This window comes from Octopus sinensis, linkage group LG1, assembly GCF_006345805.1.
Source record: "Octopus sinensis linkage group LG1, ASM634580v1, whole genome shotgun sequence".
In the NCBI taxonomy this organism is placed as follows: Eukaryota; Metazoa; Mollusca; class Cephalopoda; order Octopoda; family Octopodidae; genus Octopus; species Octopus sinensis.
The window spans coordinates 76,498,244-76,520,954 of record NC_042997.1 but is presented as its reverse complement, the minus strand read 5'-3'; the positions used below and the strand labels follow the sequence as shown (position 1 = coordinate 76,520,954).

Genomic DNA, 22,711 nt, shown 5'->3' with positions numbered 1-22,711 from the left:
TGGTGGGTGTGCTGAAAGTGTAACTGCTAGAGTAAGAATAGCCTGGGCAAAGTTTAGAGAGCTCTTACCCCTGCTGGTGACAAAAGGCCTCTCGTTCAGAGTAAAAGGCAGACTGTATGATGCATGTGTACGTACAGCCATGCTACATGGTAGTGAAACATGGGCTGTGACTGCTGAGGATATGTGTAAGTTCACAAGAAATGAAGCCAGTATGCTCTGATGGAAGTGTAATGTCAGTGTTCATAATCGACAGAGTGTAAGTACCTTGATAGAAAAGTTGGACCTAAGAAGCATCAGTTGTGGTGTGCAAGAGAGATATTTGCGCTGGTATGGTCATGTGACGAGAATGGCTGAAGATAGTTGTGTGCAAAAGTGCCACACCCTAGCAGTTGAGGGAACCTGTGGAAGAGGTAGACCCTGGAAAACCTGGGACGAGGTGGTGAAGCACAACCTTCGAACTTTAGGTCTCACCAAGGAAATGACTAGAGACTGAGACCTATGGAAGTATGCTGTGTGGGAGAAGACCCGGCAAGACTAGTGAGACCATAACCCGTGGCCTCTACCTGGTATGTAGCCAGTCGACTTATACATACATGTCCTTCTTGGGACACAAAACTCCACTTGTGAAGACCCGTTGAGGCAAATCAAAATCAAAATCAAAACCAAATGGTTAGTGAGAGCTGTGCGAGTCATGTACAGAGACGCTGCTAGTAAGGTGAGGGTTGGCAACGAGTACAGTGAAAGCAGAACCAAAATCGAAGTCGATCAACATCAATGGAATTTGCAGCTGTGATACCAGTGCCGGTGACAAGTAAGCGAACCATCCGATCGTGGCCGTTGAGAGCGCCGCCCCAACTGGCCTCGTGCCGGTGACATGTAAAAAAGCACCATCCGTTCGTGGCCGTTGCCAGCCTCACCTGGCCCCTGTGCCGGTGGCACGTAAAAAACACCATCCAATCGTGGCCATTTGCCAGCTCCGTCTGGCACCTGTGCGGGTGGCACGTAAAACGTACCCACTACACTCACGGAGTGGTTGGCATTAGGAAGGGCATCCAGCTGTAGAAACACTGCCAGATCAGACTGGGCCTGATGCAGCATTCTGGCTTCACAGACCCCAGTTGAACCGTCCAACCCATGCTAGCATGGAAAGCGGACGCTAAATGATGATGATGATGCTGTTGTTGATGATTGGTTAATTCCCTAGATGAGTGTAAAATTAAATAACTTATATAATAAGGTTAGCTAATTTTTCTGTATATATAAAACTCTATTTTATGTTACTAATTTATTGTAGGCATAATTTAAAGTAGTATTAGTGTATTAATTAGCATATTATATGTTATATTACATTATTTGAATACTTTTAAACTTGGATATTTCTTAATAATTAAATGAATATATAAATTAATGAAGATCTATTAATATAATAATATAAATTAATTTAACTATATTATGTATATTTTACATATCATAATTTTAATTATTTGGACTTTAAATTTTCCAGTAAATAGTAATTTATATTGTTTTCTTGTTCTCTTATTCTCTGATTCTAGAAGCTTAAACATATTTCGTCATTTTCATTAATATAATACATGCTTCTATATATTTATTCTATTTTTTTCGCAATGTTTTTACGAGTTAAATTACTTATAAATGCTAAGGCATACATTTTTACGTTTAAAATTCAGTTAATAAAATTTCTTTGATAAAATTAGTAATGAATTTTTATAACAAAATTATTGAATTTTTAACTGAATTTTGTTTGGTTATTATTGTAAAAATATTAATTTCTATATTGTTATTTGATAATTATTAGTTAAGATACGTATATTTATTTACTTATTTTTATTATTGTTATTATCTTGTGAATTAATGTATTACATATAATTTACATTGTGAAATAGTTTTGTATGACAAAATATTATCTAACAGGTAGGAATTTTATTTAAGTAAATACTTTTAATAATAATTCAAACTTTGGTTAATTCTATAAGTGAGTGTAATACTAAATCTATATATAAATTAATTATATAATAAGTTTAACTAATTTGTGTGTATATATTTGAACCATCTTTCTATTTTTAATTCTTGTAGTCATAGTTTGTAGTAGTATTATGTATATAAGTTAGCATGAAGTTTTTTTTAGTATATATTACTTAATTAGAATAAGATTTAACTTAGATATTTATTAAATAAATAAATAATTTAATGTATATTGATTAAATTATAGTATTTTATATTTTAGCTTCACTTAATGTATATTATGTATTATATATATATATATATATATATATGTATATTGTTTTAAATATTTTATTTAAATTACTTGTATTGGAATTTTCTAGTAATGATATACTATAGTTTGTTATTTTTTTCTTCTATAAGCTAAAATATATTTTCATAAAATAAATATTTATATCTATTCATTCTAGTTTTATTTATACCACATTTTTAACGAGATAAATTTATTATAAACAATAAGTCCTATGTATTAAGTTTAAAGATTTAGTTAACAGAATATATTTGATAAGATATTTCATGTTTTTATTCTAAGATATACAGGGTGGGGAAGCAAAATTTACAATGAATGTTAAGTTGTTTTTTCTCAGCAGGCACTAAGTCAATTGCTTTGAAACCTAGCATATATTGATGTCATAATCATACCTAACACTATCATCGTTACCTTTTCCAAAACTTTTGCCCATATGAGTAATCAGGAAAGCAAACGTCAAAGAGTGTAATTTGCTGAATGCACTCGTCACACCAAAGGAGATTTCAAGAATAGTTGGAGTGTCTATAAAGACTGTTTATAATGTAAAGAATAGAATGTTTATGAGCAAAACTATCATGAGGAAGTCTGGGAGTGAAGGAATCAACAAAAAAAGTACCAAAGCTTTTATTAAAGCTCTCAAATCCAAAATCCTAAAGGATTCAAACAAATCCATGAGAAAATGGCAATTGAACTTGCAGTAAAATATAATTTGAGGTTAAAATCTTATACAAGAACACCAAAACACTTGTTGACAACAGCTATGAAGGAAAAGAGATTGGAAAGGAGCAAGAAAATTATTACATGGTTCAAGAAAAAGTCCTCCATAGTAACAATCTTTTCAGATGAAAAGATCTTAACTATTGATGCTGTTCTGAACTGCAGAAATGACAGATTTATCGCAAAATCGATAGCTGAGTTTAAGGAGACATTCAAAACAAACATCCTGCTCAAGTTATGGCTTTTGGTGTTGTAGCTTCCGATGGAAAGAAAATGCCTATAAAATTCTACAAAGCTGATGAAAAGATCAATGTTAATACTTACTACAAGACTCTGAGATACCAGGTATTGCCATGGCTTAAAGCAAACTACCCAGATGGTAATTATGTATGGACACAGGATGATGCTCCAGCACACACAGCTAGAAAAATACAAGATTTCTGCAAATCCAACTTTAGCAATTTTTTTTAATCATGTTTATGGCCGCCTTCTAGCCCAGATCGAAAACCTCTGGATTATGCCATTTGGGGCATTTTAGAACATGCTACCAATAGAACATTACACAGCAATGTCGACTCTCTTAAAGATATTATTAAAGAAGAATGAGAGAAGTTGTCTCCCGAATATTTCAGGAATACCTGTGCAAGTTTCAGGAAGTGTGTGATGGCAGTTATTAAGAAAGAAGGAGGACACATAGAATAAAAACATTTTCTATTATGTAAATTTTCTTGTGGAAAATAAATTCTCATGATTTTCAATAAACTAATTGGTCATACACTGTCTTTCAATCCCTGTCTCAAAATATAAATTTTGCTTCCCTACCCTGTATTATTGAATTTTGTTTGATTTTTTATTGAAAAATTATGTATTTTTATATATATTTATATTTTCTTATAAGATAATATACGTACATTTATTTATTTTATTGTTTTTATCTTGGACCTGATGAGTGATTATATTTAAATTGAATTGATTTTACTGTTATCAGTTTGAAAATATAGCCACGAAACATGTGTAGTCTATTTACTAATTATATACTATTTACTTATTGTTTTGTACTTTATTTATTTCTAGGTAAATGTTTTATCGAATATTTAATTTTTTCTATATGGTATGATTTAATTATATCATTCTTGAATTGCTTCATGGTGGCTCTTCTCTAATTTTTATACATATATTATATATTGTGAAATTTGATTTAGTATTACTAAATTGAATTTTTCCCTGTAAGTTTGGAATCATATTCCCTAATATATATATATATATAATATATATATATATATATATATATACACACACACCACACACACATATTAATACATATATATATATACATATATATATATATGTGTATATATGATATACATGTATATATTATATATACATTATATATATAATATTCATTTATTTATTCATTCATTTCAGCCAAGTGTCTGCGGTCGTGCTGGAGCACCACCATGATTTTCCTTTCTTATGCTGTGCTCTTTGAACATTCCTTGCATGGCTCTTCTCTGCCACTGATGTAGTCCAATCAAGACTTTCAATGGCACATCTGGTGTATAAGAAAATTTGACATCACTGCCCTGAACTGTGTATCATTTCAAGCCATTGGTTTGTCTGGTATCTTTTTTGTATAGTGACACTGAATTGCCTCAAGTTCTGTTGTTAGCTTAACGCTGTGTGGTGACCACAACTGAGAGCAATAGTCTAAGCAGCTCAAAACAAATGTCTTTCATAGAGTCAACATGACTTTTGATCCCTTGTTCTGAATGTCCTCAGTATCCACCCTGCCAGTTAGTTAGTTAATTTGGCTCAAAAGCAAATAGCAAGGCCATGTAGGGGGACATGGAGTTAAGGACAGGGTGGTGTTCATGTAAAGAGTTCAGGCCACTTGAGGTCAAGGGAGGCTTTGAACAAAGCGGTCGTCGGCATCTTCACCATCTTGTCTGGCAGCTTGTTCCATGGATCCGCAACCCGGACGGAGAAAGCTCCTCTCCTTCAATTGAGATGAAATCGTCGCAGGTAGAGCTTTTCGGAATGACCCCGTAGCCGACGCTCTGGAGCAGGAGTGAAGAACAGCTCTTTTGAGAGGTTACACTTTCCGCTTATGATGTTGTGGGCGAGAATGAGATCACCACGGCGGCGGTGTTTTTCAAGAGAACAAAGGTCGAGCGTCCTCAGCCTTTCTTCATAGGACAAATTTTTAAGACCATGAACCATGCAGGTAGCCAGCTTCTGGACTCTTTCGAGATGCTGTATGTCTTTGAGATAAGGAGAAGAGGCTTGAATCCCGTACTCCAATATGGGTCTCACCAGTGTGACATAGAGTGGTAGGAATATGGCTGCTGTGAGCATTCCGAATGACCGTCGAATCAAGAACAGAATTCCACGTGTGCTTTGTTGGCAGCATGGACGCACTGGGCCGAAGGCGAAAAGGAGGAATCCACCAAGATACCCAGGTCCTTTACCTGATCGGTCCTCTCCAGCAGCAGACGACCCGGCTCGAAATCAAGTTGAGTTGCAGGAGGAGAGCCAACAGGCAGATGACAGCACTTTGACACGTTCAGACACAGGTCCCATTCGTTAGACCACTTCCAAATTTGGTGGAGGCATCGACGAAGATCCTCTATATCACTGCGAGGAGCGACCAGTTTGATATCATCGGCAAATAGAAGGGTGTGTTGCGTGAGGTCGTCGGGCAAGTCATTTATGAAGACTAAGAACAATAAGGGCCCAAGCACTGAACCTTGAGGCACACCACTGCTCGCACTGGAGACGTCGGACTGCGAACCATTAACTTGGACTTGGAAGGAGCGATCTGAGAGGAAGGCACCAACCCATCGTACAATATCCGGATGGAAACGATATGCTTGAAGCTTGACAAGTAATAGGCGGTGGTTTACCGAGTCAAAAGCTTTGGCAAAGTCCAATAAAACGATGTCAACAGCATCACTATCATCAAGGATGCGCGTCACCAATTCTTCCATTACCAGTAAGTTGGTCAAGCATGATCTCTTCGGCATGAAGCCGTGTTGGGAATCAGAGATAGAGGCTGTGTTTTGGAGGTGGAGCATCATACTTTTCTTAAGGATGGTTTCGAACATCTTGCTGATTATTGATGTAAGGGAAACCAGTCGGTAGTTAAGCGGGTCTTCGCGGCTCCCTTTCTTGAAAATTGGGCAGATTATCGCTGTTCTCCAGTCCGCAGGTATAACACCCGTCGCCAATGACATATTGAATAGACGTGTTAAGGGCTCGCAGTTGTCTGCACTTTGCTGTCAACTTGACAATGTGCATGTGAAATGATGCATCACTACACATGCTGATGCCCAGATCTCTCACTGTTTGTGGTTCTGGGATTGCAGTACCTGCAGGTCATGTGTATGCCAGTTGGTGGGCACTTGTGGCCTTGTAGTGCAGTACTTAAAATTTCTTAGCATTGAACCGCATATTATTTTGCTCTGCCCACTTGTATATTGCATTTAGGTCATTTCGCAGGCTTATGACATCATCAGGATTTTTGATTGCATGAGATAGTTTTGTGTCATCAGTGTAGCTAGTGACAATGGCTGTCTGAGTGACTGTGGGCATGTCCAGAAGGGTTACTATGAACAGCAGCGGCCCCAGGACAGTTCCTTGTGGAACACCACCCAATATTTGCATTTCCCTAGATAATTTTTCGTTGGCTGCAACTGTCTGACTTCTCCCATTCAGGAAGTCATGCAGCCACTCTCCTAATTTACCAGCTATGCCAAGGTTTAGCAGCTTGTGACATATCATGCCATGATCAACTTTGTCAAAGGCCTTTGCTAAGTCGAGATATATCACATCAACATTTGAATGGTCAAGTAGCTGCTTCAGGACCCAGTCATAATGCTGCAAGAGTTGTGTGAGGCAGCAGCTTCAACCTGGATGGAAGCCATGCTGGGTCTCATTCAGCAAGTCATTTTATTCTAGGAATGTAATCAGCCTCCTTCTGACAATTCATTCCATGACTCTGCTAATATGTGAAGTCAGAGAGATGGGACTGTAGTTCCCAGCCTCTGCTCTGCTTCCACCTTTATGGATAGGACATATGATGCCTTCCTTCAGCTTTTTGGAAAGTACGTGGTCCTAAATCATTCCAAGTTTCGAGGAGGGTAGATGGTCATGTGTGTGAAACTTATAGGGAAGCATGCTATCAACAAGGTTTTATTTAGAAAATGACGAACATTGGGACCTTGCTTTGACTGAAGCATCAGTATTAGATTCACCAAGGAGACTCTGTAACCTTTTTTGCAATTGTACAGTTCCAACAGCTTTGGATGAAATATCGTGAGGACTTCAAGTATGCAGTTCAACAGGCAAACTCATTGAGAGAATGTAATATGACATCTAACAAAAAAGACATTTAATTACATACTTTGCTGGACTTTCAGAATAGCTGTCTCACATAAATCAGAATTGGTGGTGGGGTACATTTTATAGTACACCACATTTCAAAACACTTATGGCCAGACTGGTTTTAAAAAATATTTTATTTCATGTTTTTCAGATATTTACCTATTCCTTTACTGTGTCTTCAGAACCACCACTCCCACATGCCCATTGAAATTCCCACCCACAAAGATGAGATCACTGTCACTTATCTTGGAGGTAGCCTGCAGAAGAATATCATAAAAGTGGTCCTTCTGTTCATCTGGTACGCCCACATGTGGGGCATAGGTAGATATGATTGTAGCTATACTATTCTGCAAGGCTAGCCTGAGCTCAAGTACTCTATCGTATACTCTAACTACCTCTATAATCTTATCCACCTATTTCTCAGCAAGGAGTATGCCTCCTTCTGTAAAGAAGAAGCAATCACCACCATGCACATATAAAATATTTAGATAATATTGGTGATTTCATATATATTCTGCTTGCCTACCTCTCATCTACATATCTGTCTACCTACCTATCTAGCACTTGCACTTTCTTCATTCTGTCTACAAAAATGCAAGAGAGATAGGTAAGTATATGTATCATCATCATCATCATCATCATCGTTTTCATGTCCACTTTTCCATGCTTGCATAGATCAGACAGAATTTGTTACAGTGGATTTTCTACAACCAGATATCCTTCCTATCACCAGTCCTTATTTGCTTCCAAGTAAACTAATACATCCTATGACTTGACATATTTTCATGGAAGATTAGAAATGAAAGACACTGCTCACATGACAGTGACACTTGTTTACAACTATCACATGACGTCAGGGCAAGGATACAGTAACACACACACACACATGCCTATAGATGTCTATCAAATCTACTCACAGGGCTTTGAGCAGCCCAGGGCTAGAGTAGAAGACACCTGCTCAAGGTGTCAAAAAGTAGGATTGCACCTGAAGCCATGTGATTTAGAAGCAAACTTTTTTCCACAAAGCCATGTGCTCACACACACACATACACAGTGAATAGGTAGTCGTTATTCTCTCTGTAGTAAATTACATACAAGCATGAGGTGGACAGTTTCACAGGGAAATGGTGAGCTGTAGGGCTAAGTTGAGCTGCAATATCATCTTTGACATGGCTTCCATAGCTGGATACTCTTCCTAATGCCATCCACTTTACAAAATATACTGGGTGCATTCCTCATTCTACCAGCAGTAGTGAGGATATCAAGAAACTTGCAAGCCAGAAAAGAACAGGGAGAAGCTCTTACTACTATCTGAGAGAGGAAGATGGCAGTATTGAAAGGTTATTGAAAGGTATTGAAAAACACAGGTGTCTCACTAGAGCAAACTCTCAAGGAACAAGAGGGTAAGTTTATGAGAAGATACAGATAGTGGGTCATAGAAGGGGATGAGAGAGTGTGTTATACTTTTATAGGAGTGTAAGGAGGGAGGAAACAGGTAGAGGTTAATGTGGTGAGGAATGAACAAGAATTTTGGTACCGATGATGGGAAATACCAGTATTGAGAGGGGTAAGGTGGTGGATATTGGAGTTGCTCAGGAAGGAGAACAGAAAGTACGTGCAAGGTGTAAAAACAGTGGAGATAGAAATATAGGGATACATATAGGACTATAGGTGGGTCATGATGGTAGATGTGGGAGGGCAATTAGAATGATAGCAGATAAGAAAGGTGTTTAGAATTGAGTACAGTAGCTGAAGACACAGAAAGCAAGTTGATTAGTTGAAATAGTGAGGGCAGGGATGATGATGAATTTTGTGTGTGTCCACAACTAATCTTTCCTATATATTGAGCAGGGCCATTTACCTGAAGAGCATAGTGTCCTGTTTGTTTTCTTCCTTACTAGAACCTTGGTCTTTGCAAAGTTAACTTTAAGGACCCTTCTATTCCAGGTTTTGCTCCAACACTTGCAATTTCTTTCTAATTTTCTAACAGATTCTGCTATGAGAGCATACAGCAGTTACCAGGGGCAATAGGTTTTAAGTTCTTCTGTTATAACCTGGAGGACAATGATGAATAGGAGGGGACTGAGAACCAAACCCTGGTGCATACCTACAGGCACACTAAATTCATCACTCGACTCATGGCTAACTTTCACCTTACTGATGGCACCTCTGTACATGGCTTTCACAAGCTTACTCATCTATCCCTAGCTTCATCAGAGACCACCAAGTCAGGGAGAATGCTTTCTCCAGATAAATAAATGCCAAGTATAATGGCTTACTCTTAGCTAAATACTTCTCCTGCAGTTGTCTGACTAAAAAGATAGCATCAGTAGTGCTTCTACCCACACAAAATCAAACTGCATCTCATCTACTATAATTGTGTTTCTAATTGGGCTATAACATTCTCCATGACTTTCATGACTTGATCCAACAATTCGATACTTCTGTAATGAGGTATCACTATAAATTTTTGACAATATTTAAATGTAATTTCTACTGTACTTTTTCTTGGAGAGCATCTAAAAAGAAATATTTTGAAACTTCATTTGTAAAATTTGGGTGAATATTTTAAGAAATATGACATTTTGAATGGTCAGCAAAATGGATGAAATCTTGCCGAATTAGCCTAAATGAACAATTAGCCATTTTTGTGATATCGTATCTTTGAAACTGGGATGATAATCATCTTCAAATTACAGAAATTAATAGTGACCATGGGATAGCAGTAGCCTATTTTTTTCAGGTTCTTGGAAAGAAAACACTTTTTGTACAATTTTTTAAATATTTATGTAACGCCTATTTTGTTACAAGTAACAAAAAATTTTACAGTGTTTTCAGACCTTGTTATATCACAGGGACTTGAGTTTTGGCACATTCATCATTGATATAGAATTAAATAAATTCTGAGATTTTGGAGCATGATGCCATTTCAATAAAATTTTGATGGACTATTAAAAATGGCTATAAATGGCAGACTTTCAGATCAGGATTCCCACATAAGTTGGATTTTCTCCATTTTGCCAGGGATTTTTCCAATTTTTTTTCCCATCACAATCTTGAAAATGATGGCAATAAGGTTTTTATTGAAAAAAATTTTGGAAAATTTATTTTTCACATCATAGCCAGATTTAGCAATGACTATATTGAATTGGTGAGAAATTTTTTATATCCTTTTCTAAGTGAACATTAACAATGAAAATTTAACTTTTATATTTTGTAATGATTATCTGACCTACCCCATCTATTTTTATATCAAAATAAAGTGAAAACCTTTCTCTTCATGACAGTATGATTTTTAAAACAACTTGAGTTATAGTGTTTGAGCATATTGAACTTGAATTAGGGGAAAAAAGAAAAACAAGACAAACTTTGTAAATGTATGGAAATACCAGAGTGTTTGAGAGACCCTGATACGATATGTAACTGTCAGATTTTAATTAAAACTGTATGAGAAGTTCACATCCAGAACTTTCAAATAGCATATAATTTTCCTTGGAAAATATTTATTTTGACATGAAAATGATGAAGCAAAAAAGTGTATTTTTGCATGTTCAAACTGTTTATCTCCATTGTATGATGTTCTATAGTCACACATAATCTAAGGCATCTCTTTTACACTTGTAACAGCTGACTATAATGTTGCTGCACTAGTCATTGGGAATGACATCTTCCTGAAAAACCTGATTAAGTATACATGTGATTAGAGCATATCCTACTCTGCCAAATATTTTAAGCACCTCAGCAGCAATTTCCAATGGACTAGGGGTTTTCCCTGTCTTCATATCCTTAATTGCTTTATCAATCATACTGCTGTCAACTAGGCTGGCTGGACCCTCTGTTATGTTCACACTGAGGAGATTCCCTTTTTCCCATACATTCTCCTCATATAATAACCTTTCATAGAAGGACTTACATGTCTCTTTCTTATCAGAGTCACTAAGTGCAAGCATACCATCACCCATCTATACATACTTGATTCTTTCTGATACACTGTCTAGCAATCCAGAATACCCCTCGGCACTAATTCTTATGTTGGAAGACACTGACAAACTTTGTTTTCTGCTTCTGCTTTTATTAGATAAACCTGTCCCCTAGCTTCCCTTTTAGATATCTGCTATGGTTTTTTGCTACTTCTACTTTTCCACTCTTCCCAAATCCATCTCTTCTCTTTTATGGCCCTGTCAACCTCACATGTCACCTTTGGTTTGGCAGAAACTTTGCTAATATATATATATATATATATATATATATATATATATACACACACACCTATATTTGAATATTTTCTCACAAAATCTGTCATGCACACTTTCTCCTGCCAGTGTCTGCACACACATTATATAGGTTGAATTGACAGTCATCTCTCTCTTTCTCTCCATCCCTCTTAAAAAGGAAACAAATGGAACATGTCAAATAGTAGTGAGCATCAATAATCTGCATTGATTAAAAATAGTAATTAAAATGGAGCTGCAGAGGTGTAATAATGGAAGTTCTGTTTCAAGGATTTTTACAGATCAGATTCCCTTGACATGTTTCAAGGCACAAGGGCTTATCTCTAAGAGTTTATATGTCAAAACATTTTACTGAAGCAATGCATAGTTTAGTTTCAAAACAAGAAACATACAAACAGAATTTTAATTTTACTATGATAAAAATCTCTACAAGAGGAAATGAACCATTGATCAATTAAAAACAATGTCATTTGATAAAAAAGAAAGTTAATATATTTCCTAGCTGTAAATCAATATAGCTAAAAGCAGATTATGATTCTACTAGCCAGATTCAAAATCAGAACTTTTGTAAATATTTCTATAGCAATACTTTTACAACTGTACCCTTTTTCTAATGCAAAAATAAAGTAACTTACCAGAGAACAATTAACCGAAATATCTGGTTCAAATGTTAAAGATATGCTGGGCAGAGTCTTCTTTTCTCTAGCTAATTCAAAAGGTCTTTGTACATCATTAAAGGGAGTGATAATCCACAAACAGTAAATTTTCCAGGCATGATTCAGTTCAGGAGTAGTTTCAAATGAGCCAAGAGCACCTGAAGTTACATTGGTAAGAACAGTTGCAGCTCCACAGCGGCGATAACATTTATTATTATTTCTGGAAAATAAATAATTCAGGCTTAATCACACAAAGATACAGTTATGTTATAAGCATCTATGAATGCATACAAAGTAATCATGCAATTGTTTATGTTTTTTTCTTTCATACTTAAAACAAAATGCATGCTTGACTTTCCACAAACTTCACAATTTAAATTATAAGATTCACAACATATCTCATTTTTCACACAATATGTTGATTCACCACTCCTAATTGCTAGTCAACCATTCTGAACTATACTTTTAAATGTGTTCATTGATTCGGCACATCTAGAATCATACATACTAACGTCTACAAGGCAACAATAATCTCTTTTTCTTTTTTTCGCTAATGATGTAAGGCATACTCCACCAAGAGAACCCAAGTAAATTTTATGTCAGAAAACATAATTGACTCTTAGTACAACAAACTGTATGATTTTTTGCTAGCACTACCTCGACAACTCCCAACACTAACACTACAACTACTTCAATTACTATTTATAAGCATAAGTATGTGTGGTGTATGCTTGTATGTATATTATAGATGGTTTACTATGTGAATATACTGCTAAATGTATATGTAATCCAGCGTGAAAATTTTTAATTTTTAAACAGATATAATTTTTAATATTTAATTGATTTATATTTTGCATATAATTATTTACCCTCTATATTTAGACTCTGTCCTTTGATTTAAGGTTTTCTTTGATTTTATAACAAGATGATTTTATACTGAATTTTGTTCATTGCATGCTTAAGGACCAATGAACCAAGACCATATTCAAATGTGTCTCCAATAAATTTTATGTTTGCTAATAACCTTCTTTCTGTTCCATTCTAAACAAAACTGTCCGACAAACGGGAAAGTGAAACTCTGAGTAAGTGTTTTTGTGACATTTCTGTTGCTTTTCAATAAAGAATGTTACTCTACTTCTGGTAGTCAGGTAATATTTTCTCCACCTTTAGTAATAAATCAAATTTCACAATATAAATATATGAAATAAAAATTAGAGATAAAAGCACTATTATGCAATTCAAACAATGATAGACATAAATATATATATATATATATATATTTATGTCTATCATTGTTTGAATTGCGTAATAGTGCTTTTATCTCTAATTTTTATTTCATATATTTATATTTATGTATATATGTATGTATATACATTATATATATATATGTATGTATATATATGTATATACAAATATATGTATGTATGTATATATATATATATATATGTATGTATATATATATATATATATATATGTATATATATGTATATACATACATTATATATATATATATATAATATATATATATATATATATAATGTATGTATATACATATATACACATGTATATACATATATATATGTACATATATATATGTATATACATGTGTATATATGTAAATACATACATTATATATATATATATATATATTATATATATATATGTATGTATATACATATATACACATGTATATACATATATATATGTACATACATGTATATACATATATATATACATACATATATTTGTATATACATATATATACATACATATATTTGTATATACATATATATACATACATATATATATATAATGTATATACATACATATATACATAAATATATATGTATGTGTGTATATATATATATATATATGTGTGTGTGTGTGTGTGTGTGTGTGTATGTATGTATGTATGTATATATATATATATATATATATATATATATATATACCACATAGGCAAGTTTGAAGATTGCCTCACAAGAATTAAAGAAATCCTCATGAATCTGGAACATCACGTGACCATATTTCTTATGGGTGATTTCAACTTCCCCAACGTCAAATGGCCCGAAGGTCTCATACTTTCAGGAATGACTCATTGCAAGCAAGCACAGGTGGAGTCCCTGCTCAACCTCCCCAATGCCCTATTCATGGAGCAAGCTGTACTCAGACCAACTAGGGCGAATAACATTCTGGATCTCTGCTTCACGAACAATATGGACATTATTCATGATGTGAATGTGACTCTGACATTAGTCTCGGATCACAACATAATAGAGCTGTCTATGTCTATGGCGAAAGTAACCAGAGACGTACAGCCTAAAGGAAGCATCCGAAATCTCTCCAATCTGAACTTCCACAAAGCAGATTGGAAATCAATCCAAAAAGAGATCCTCAGAGAGGACTGGCCAGAATGTCTCTCCACACCAGACATTGACATGAAACTGGAATGTTTCATGTCTGTTGTGCAAGCCATATGCCAGAAATCTGTCCCAGAGCACAAGGCGAAAACAAATAGGAACAAGATTCCAAGAGAGAGGAAGGTCCTCATGAGACAATAGACGAAGGTTGCAAATCAACTCAACTAACATCCCAAAAGTAGCGAAACATCCCGCCTAAAAACAATACTGATGGAGATCGAAAAAGGGCTGCAACAATCCTATGTGAGGGAGAAAGTAGACAAAGAAGCCTGGGTTATAAAAAACATTAAGCCAAACCCAAAGGCCTTCTTTCATTACACAAAAGTACACTACAAGATAGGACCCCTCCTCCAAAAGGATGGCTCCCTCACAGACAGTCCAACTAAGATCAGTAAGATACTGAATGACCAGTTCAAAAGTGTCTTTACCACCCCATTGGAACACAAACACGGGAATGAACCAGTGGACTTCTTTACCGCCTCACCTATAACCAGCAAGGCAGTTACAATGGAATACACTGACATTAGCGAAGAAGATATACTACAAGCCATAGATGAAGTGGACACAAACTCAACTGCTGGTCCTGATGGTTTCCCAGCAATCCTCCTCAAATCGTGTAAGCATGCCCTGGCAAAACCCCTCCAGATTCTCTTCCAGAGCTTTCTTACAAATGGCAAACTGCCAAGCAAGCTGAAGGAAGGAATAATATGCCCAATACATAAAGGGGGAAGTAGAGCAGATGCCAAAAACTATAGGCCTATCTCTCTGACTTCACACAACAGCAAAGTCATGGAACGGATAGTCAGAGGGAAACTAATCACATTCCTTGAAAAAAATAACTTGCTAAGTGATACCCAACATGGTTTTCAACCAGGTAGGAGCTGGGTGTTGAGGCAGTTACTCAACAAATCAAATGTGGATGTAATATACCATGATTGCTGGCAACTGCTTCCCAGTTGCTAATATTGATGTTGCAGGCCTTCATGTCCCTTTTGCAAACACCCTTTTGTATCATAAGAACGGTCTTCCCACAGACCTAGTGCCCCTAGCAAGCTTTCTGTAGAATATGTCCTTGGGGATTCTGCCATCTTCCATACAGCTAACATATCCAAGCCATCTCATATGTCTTTGTGTGAGGAGTGCAAACATGCTTGGTATTCCTGTTTGGTTGAGGACATATATACACACACACACATAGAGGAGTTGGATAAAATAATGGAAACACCTTAAAATTTCAAACAAATTTATTTTAATGTCGTGTAGGACCGTCTTTGGCAGTAATTACAGCTTGAATTCTATGAGGTATGGACTCATACAAAGTTTGAATTTATTCCGAAGGAATTTTTGTCCATTCTTCAGCTAAAACAGTCTACAGTTCTTGTAGTGATGATGGTAGAGGATACCGACTCTTTACTTGTTTTTCTGAAATGCACCATAAATGTTCAGTAATATTGATATCTGGGGACTGTGGTGGCCAGATAAGATGTTCAACTTCACTAGAATGTTCCTCGTACCATTCAGTAACATCCTCAGGTGTGTGAATTGATGCATTATCATCCTGAAAGATAGCATTTCCCTCCGGAAAAATGCTTAATAGTCTTGACTATTAATTCTGCCATAGAGGGAAACCATTAGCCTGGTGGATTTCCAAGATACATCCACCCAGATCCTCCTCCATGTTAAACAGTTGGAAGAACATAGTCTGGGTCAAATGCTTCTTTTGGCTGTCTCCACATGTATACTCAGCCAGTGGTTGGTAATAAGATAAAGTATGGCTCGTCCAAGAAAATAACATTTGTCCACTGCTCTAGGGACCAATTCTGTAGGTTTTTACACCACTCTAAACGCTTTGAAACTTTTGTTTTTCAAAGTAGTGGTTTTGTGATTGCAGCACTCCCATGAAATCTGGCTTTGTCCAGCTCCCGGTGAACAGTTTTTGTGGATACTAGGTTCTCATTAAGCTCTGCAGTAATTTTGGGAGCTGTTCTTTTTTGATCCGTTCTAACAATTTGTGTAAGAGTCAGATGGTCCCTATCTGAAAGTTTTGGTTTTCCTTCAGAGTTTTGTTTCAACGAGGTTTTTCCCTCTTTCTCAATGGCAGTCTTTACTTTTGAGACATTACTTCTTGATACACCAAACACTTCGGCTGTTTTTGTTACACTAGTGCCTGCCATATGAATACCAATCTGTCATTTTAATGAATTTTAATTACCTTTTTCTGGTGATATCTGAAAAGAAACAGCAATTTTAGCAAAACTTATTAAGCAATGCTCATAATAAATAAAAAAAACATAAAAATAAACAAGCTTTTGACGTTTTTAATAGATATTTCAAAATTAGGATGCTATGATGCTAGGTGTTTCCATTATTTTGTCCAACCCCTATAAATGTGTATATGTGTATATATATATATATATATATATAAAAGTGAAGTTGTGTGAGTGTCTGTCTCCTACGATTTAAATTCCTAACTACTCCCACATTTTGCGGTGCAGTTTAACCAAATTCGGGTATCTTATAGTCGTGATTCATATCGAGCCCGTCTGGGTATTAGCGCGCGTCTACGATGAGTCTACAATTTTAAGAATAATTTACCATAATTTTTTTCCATTTTAACGCATATTTTTTAAATAAAGGGCTCACACCTGCACCTGTGTTGCTTCTCCCCCTTCTTCCCTCCCTCGTGAAGCTGTGGGGAAGGGAGTGTGAGGAAATCAACGTCGTAAAGCGTTGTCTAGGAGACCAGCGTTCTTTTAGAACAACGACTTCATGGCTTGAAGACACCAAAACAGAAATGGCAAAGAAAGCCCGAAAGCAAATTCTACAAAATTGGGAAACACGCCACACAGGGAAGGTTTCCCGTGCAAATAATTTGCACAACCGAATGTTATAGTTGTTGCACAACTTTTACTTAAAAAATATATCCAAACACAAACTTTTGAAGGCAATATTGTATGGCGATGGTACTTGTGAAATATGGTAATGGATTTAGTAGCCAAAAGGAGAAAGCAGAGGCATAGTATGGTGGTGGTGGAGGCGGTGGTAGTGGCAGCGGTGGTGGTGGTGGTGGTGCTGGTAGTGGTGTTGGTGGTCGTGGTCGTGGTGGTCGTCATGTTTGTTGTTGTGGTGTTGGTGGTGTTGTTGTTGTTTTTGGTGGTGGTTATGGTGGTGGGGGTGGTGATGATGGTGGTGGTGGTGGTCGTCGTGGTGATGATGGTGGTCATGGTGGTGGTGTTGGTCATGGTGGTAGTGGTGATGGTGTTGGTCGTGGTGGCTGAAGCTGTCGTCTGGGTTGCACCTGTGTAGCTCCTCCTCTTCTTCCCTCCCTCGTGAAGCTGTGGGGAAGGCAGGGTAGGGAAATCAACGTCGTAAAGCGTTGTCAAAGAGACCAGCGTTCTTTTAGAACAACGACTTCATGGCTTGAAGTCGCCAAAACAGAAATCGCTAAAAAAGCTGAAACAGATCCACAAAAACAGCAAAAACCGCCACACAGGGCAGGTTTACTGTGCCAACAATTTGCACAACCGAATGTTTTAGTTGTTGCACAAATCTTTATATATAAAAGTGAAGTTGTGTGTCTGTCTCCTACGATTTAGATTCCTAACTACTCCCACATTTTGCGGTGCAGTTTAACCAAAACCGGGTATCTTATAGTCGTGATTCATATCGAGCCCTTTTGGGTATTAGCGCGCGTCTACGATGAGTCTACGATTTTAAAAAAAATTTACCATCATTTTTTCCATTTTAATGCATTTTTTCGCTATTATATAAGGGAAGTAACTCTCTAAAAATGTCTACGATGACTCAACGATTTAAAAAAAAAATTACCATCATTTTTTCCATTTTTAATGCATTTTTTTGCTATTTTTTTGCTATAACTCTCTAAAAATGCTTATATAGTTATTTCCCTTACAAACCCGAGCAACACTGGGCGATACTGCTAGTATATATATATATATATATATATATATATGCAAACCTGTTCATTGGCTATGTTGAGGCCCAAATATTCTCAAAATTCACTGATCCCACTCCTGAACTATATGGTCCTTATATTGACGACTCTATTGGTGTGACCTCACTCTCCCACGAACAACTAGACTCCTTCCTCTCCTTTGTCAAATCTTTCCATCCTGCCCTCAAATTCTCCTGCACTATTTCCAAAACTTCCGTTGCCTTTCTCGACATTTCGGTCAGCATTCATCACTCCACTCTCACCACCTCCATCCACTACAAACACACCAACTCACACTCATACCTCAATTTCTCCTCTTCCCACCCAAAACACGCAAACTCTCCATCCCCTACTCCCAATTCCTCCATCTGCGCAGACTCTGCAGTGACAACCATGACTTTGAGACTCAGTCTCAACACATGGCTCACCACTTCGTCCTTCATGGATATCCCCTCACCACTATCCGCACCGCCCTTGCCAGAGCACATTCCATGGACTGTGCATCTGCTCTCTCTCCCCGCACCCACTCCGCCATCGCACATCTCCCCTCACCTACCACCCCATCTCTCCAACGAACCATTCTGAGCCTTCCGGCGACTCTAGTCCAACCCCTCTACTTTGTACATCTTCCCTAACCTACCCCTCCCCTCCTTCAAACGAGCCCACAACCTACATGACCTCCTGGTTCACAGTTTGTTCCCTAACACCACCTCCCAACCAGGCTTGTTCCCCTGCTCCTGCCCATGCTGCCGCACTTGCCACTACCCCTCCATCACCACCATCCTCACAGGCACCCATCATCGACACTATCATATCACTGACACCTCCACCTGCACTTCTAGCAACATCATTTACTGCATCTCCTGCTCTCTCTGTCCTTCTCTGTACAACAGTCAAATAGGATGCCGCTTGGTTGAATGGTTCGCAGAACACCTTAGAGACATCAGACTTGGCAATGACACTCCAGTCTCATGCTCTACCGGTCATTCTTTACAACAGTCTGAGTTCATATCATCCTTGTACAGAGGCCATCCAGACTTCCATCTTCACAATGAACAGGAATTAATCTTCTCTCTTCGCTCCTTTGCACCACATGTGCTCAACTCCCCTCCCCTCTTCATCTAACTCTCCCCTCTCTCCCTTTCACACCTACCTCCTCTCTTCACTCCCACCCACCTCTCCTCTCTTGCTCTGACACCTACTTCCTCTCTTCACTCCTACCCACCTTCTCCCTACCACCCTCTCCCTTCATAGTTACCCCATCCCTATACATCCTATCCCACTCCCAACATATTCTACTCCCACATATACCACATCCACACATTCCACTCCCACCCTCACACCCCAATCCCACATACCCCTCTCCTACCCCAACACCCTCACACCCCACTCCCACATACCCCTCTCCTACCCCAACACCCTCACCCCAACCCACACCCTACCCTTACACCCCACCCTTGCTTCTACCACACCCCATCCCCAACACCACCACACCACACACCACCACATCACAACACAACATACCACACCACACAACAACACTACATCGCACCACCCTGCGCACACTAGCATTGACCACTTCCCAGTATCCACACCATCATCCACGCACCTACATGTCAAGGTCACCAGTCCCTATCCACATGCACATACACGCACCTTCGTTTTGGGATCACCACTACTTAATTATCTCCCCTTCTTCCGAGGTCTCCTGTCTGACCACCTCTCTCTGGCCATCGCCATGATTGACCGCTAGCCACTAAAGCTTTTTTTGTTCTCTGTTTATTTTTTCACGTTCTTTTCATATATATATATGTGAAACAAAAGATGGAAGATACAAGAACTTTTATTAATCACTACAATTGTTTGGATACATCAAGAGAGAGAGAGAGAGAAAGAAAGAAACAGTTTGACAGTGCAAATGCAGTTACTCAAAAGCTCTGCAGACTAGATGCCAGAATGTTTCAGGGGTCATCAAGAGAGTACACTGTCACCCTGCTCACTGATGTGAGGTTCCACCCAACTGTTTTGATTGACTAGTATTCAACAAGATGCCCTTTTATGATTCCCATCTTGCCAACCAGGTTTCAGCATTCCTTTCCAGCCATATCCAATGGTTGGCTCTCCCAACTGTTACCTGGATCTTCTTCATGATGACTTTTGCTTGCCAATTTTGGACACAATTGACAGCAGCCACCATCTCAGTCTGGTCCCAATAGGACCTCTATATTCAATTTCTACATGAAAGAGTACTGCACTTCAACCAGCATCTACAGTCTTCCAGTAGTGTCTCATAACATTCATCTTTCCTAACCTGTGCTGCATCTAAATTGTCTTCATGTGAAACAGTTAATTCAGCAAGGTTATTATTTTACATTCCTCACACTATATTGTCATATCTGGCTTCTTTCTTGTTGATATTGAAAGGACTAACAAACCTTCCTTCTCCAGAGGTCTGGTCTGTTTTCACTGCTTCCGTAAGTCCTTGTCTCAACTACTTCATCTTTCTTTCTTGTCTTCTTTCACTGGGTTTAGCAATAAGTTTCTCCTTACCACCCTCCACCCACCTTTACACTAAATAACTCAACACTTATCTCATGTATTGTGCTTGCAAGCTTATGCACCTAGTCTTGGGTTGACCCATTATTTTATGGAGCATCTTGCATACTTTCTCTTCAAAAGTTTTGTAACTAGCCTTCTCATTTGCATCCGGCCACAAAATATTTGGTTTCTTCTCATCTGGCAAAGAAGTATCTTGACCTAAAGACTTTGAAGGAGCTTCAGCTGAAACATTTATCAATCCATTATGATTTGATGGTCAAATGAGATACACTGATTCAGTTTCTTCAAACTCTTCTTGCCTTGATAAATCTTCAGTCCCACTTGGGTACCAAATGTCTGATGGCATTGCCTGCACTCACAGCTACTTCCAGTCTCCTCTATATTGCTTTTCCAATTCCAATTTCCTATTTCCAATTCCAGATCTGTATCATCTTCAATATCCATATTTGATTGATTCTCTACTCAACACTCTCGGTCAATCACAAGGATGTCATTCACTGTAACTACAGTTACTATTTCTACAGAAATATACATATATATATATATATCAACAGTAGAGTCCAGTGTAATCCATAGGCAGGAGAGGTGCAGCCAGAGTGTAGAAAGTCCAAAAGAGAATCTGTAAAAGGTAGAAAGGTAGAAAGTCCAGTAGAGAAGTTCGTGGGTGACGAGAGGAGACAGGATCAACTGGTGCGACCACGTGAGCATGTATTATATGGGGAGAATACACGAAAAAAACAAAAGACAAAGACAGGTGGTGTAGAAAACAAACAGATGTATTAGTATAATGCTCAGGAATTGAAAAAGTCTTTTCAACTTAACATTTATTATGTTTTTTAACTTATTTTATATATATATATATATATATATATAATATATAAACTAGCCTAAGATGACCCGCTCTACACGCGGGTAAGAGTGTGGTTGTTACTTTCTGTTGCTTCCTTTCTGTTTTTTTATCACTACATTCTCCCTCTTTGTTTCTCTCTCCTTTCTCTCTCACTTTCCCACTCTCTTACTCTTCCTTTCTCTCGGACTCTCTCTTGCTTTCTCTTACTATATATCTCCCATTTATAAACAACAAAAGATCTTGAGTAAGTTGAGAAAGAAAATATTTTGAAAGATCAACCATAAATATCAAGCAGTGACAACGGAAAGGTCTGCTTCAAGGCAGACAGCAAAAACACTAACATTTAAAAGGGACAAACGAACTTGTGAGCTGAATAAAAATAAAAAAATATTGGAAACCAAAGTTTGAAGGGATACAATCTGAGTCACCATGGCTGGTATTTCTTAACGACGGACAGCAACATAATAGCACTTTAATGGCTGGTGTAAAATTTTGAACTTGATGTAAAAGAAAATTCCTAAACACCAAGATTTGAAGTGATTCTTTCTCACAACAGTAGACTCACCATGGCAAGCATTCAAAATTTCTTCATCATGAACGGCAACACATTGAAGATTTAAAGGGTGGCGAAAATTTTTTAGCTTGATGTAACAGAGAATTCCTAAAC

The 22,711-nt window shown here is 37.4% G+C and overlaps 1 long non-coding RNA gene across 1 annotated transcript; it reads left to right on the top strand.

Annotated features, from left to right (window-relative positions):
* The first annotated feature begins 21,713 nt into the window (after positions 1-21,713).
* Positions 21,714-21,924, top strand: LOC118762973. Its single transcript, XR_004998727.1, has 2 exons — positions 21,714-21,792; positions 21,823-21,924. It is a non-coding gene; the product is annotated as an uncharacterized LOC118762973 (long non-coding RNA).
* The last annotated feature ends 787 nt before the right edge of the window (positions 21,925-22,711 follow it).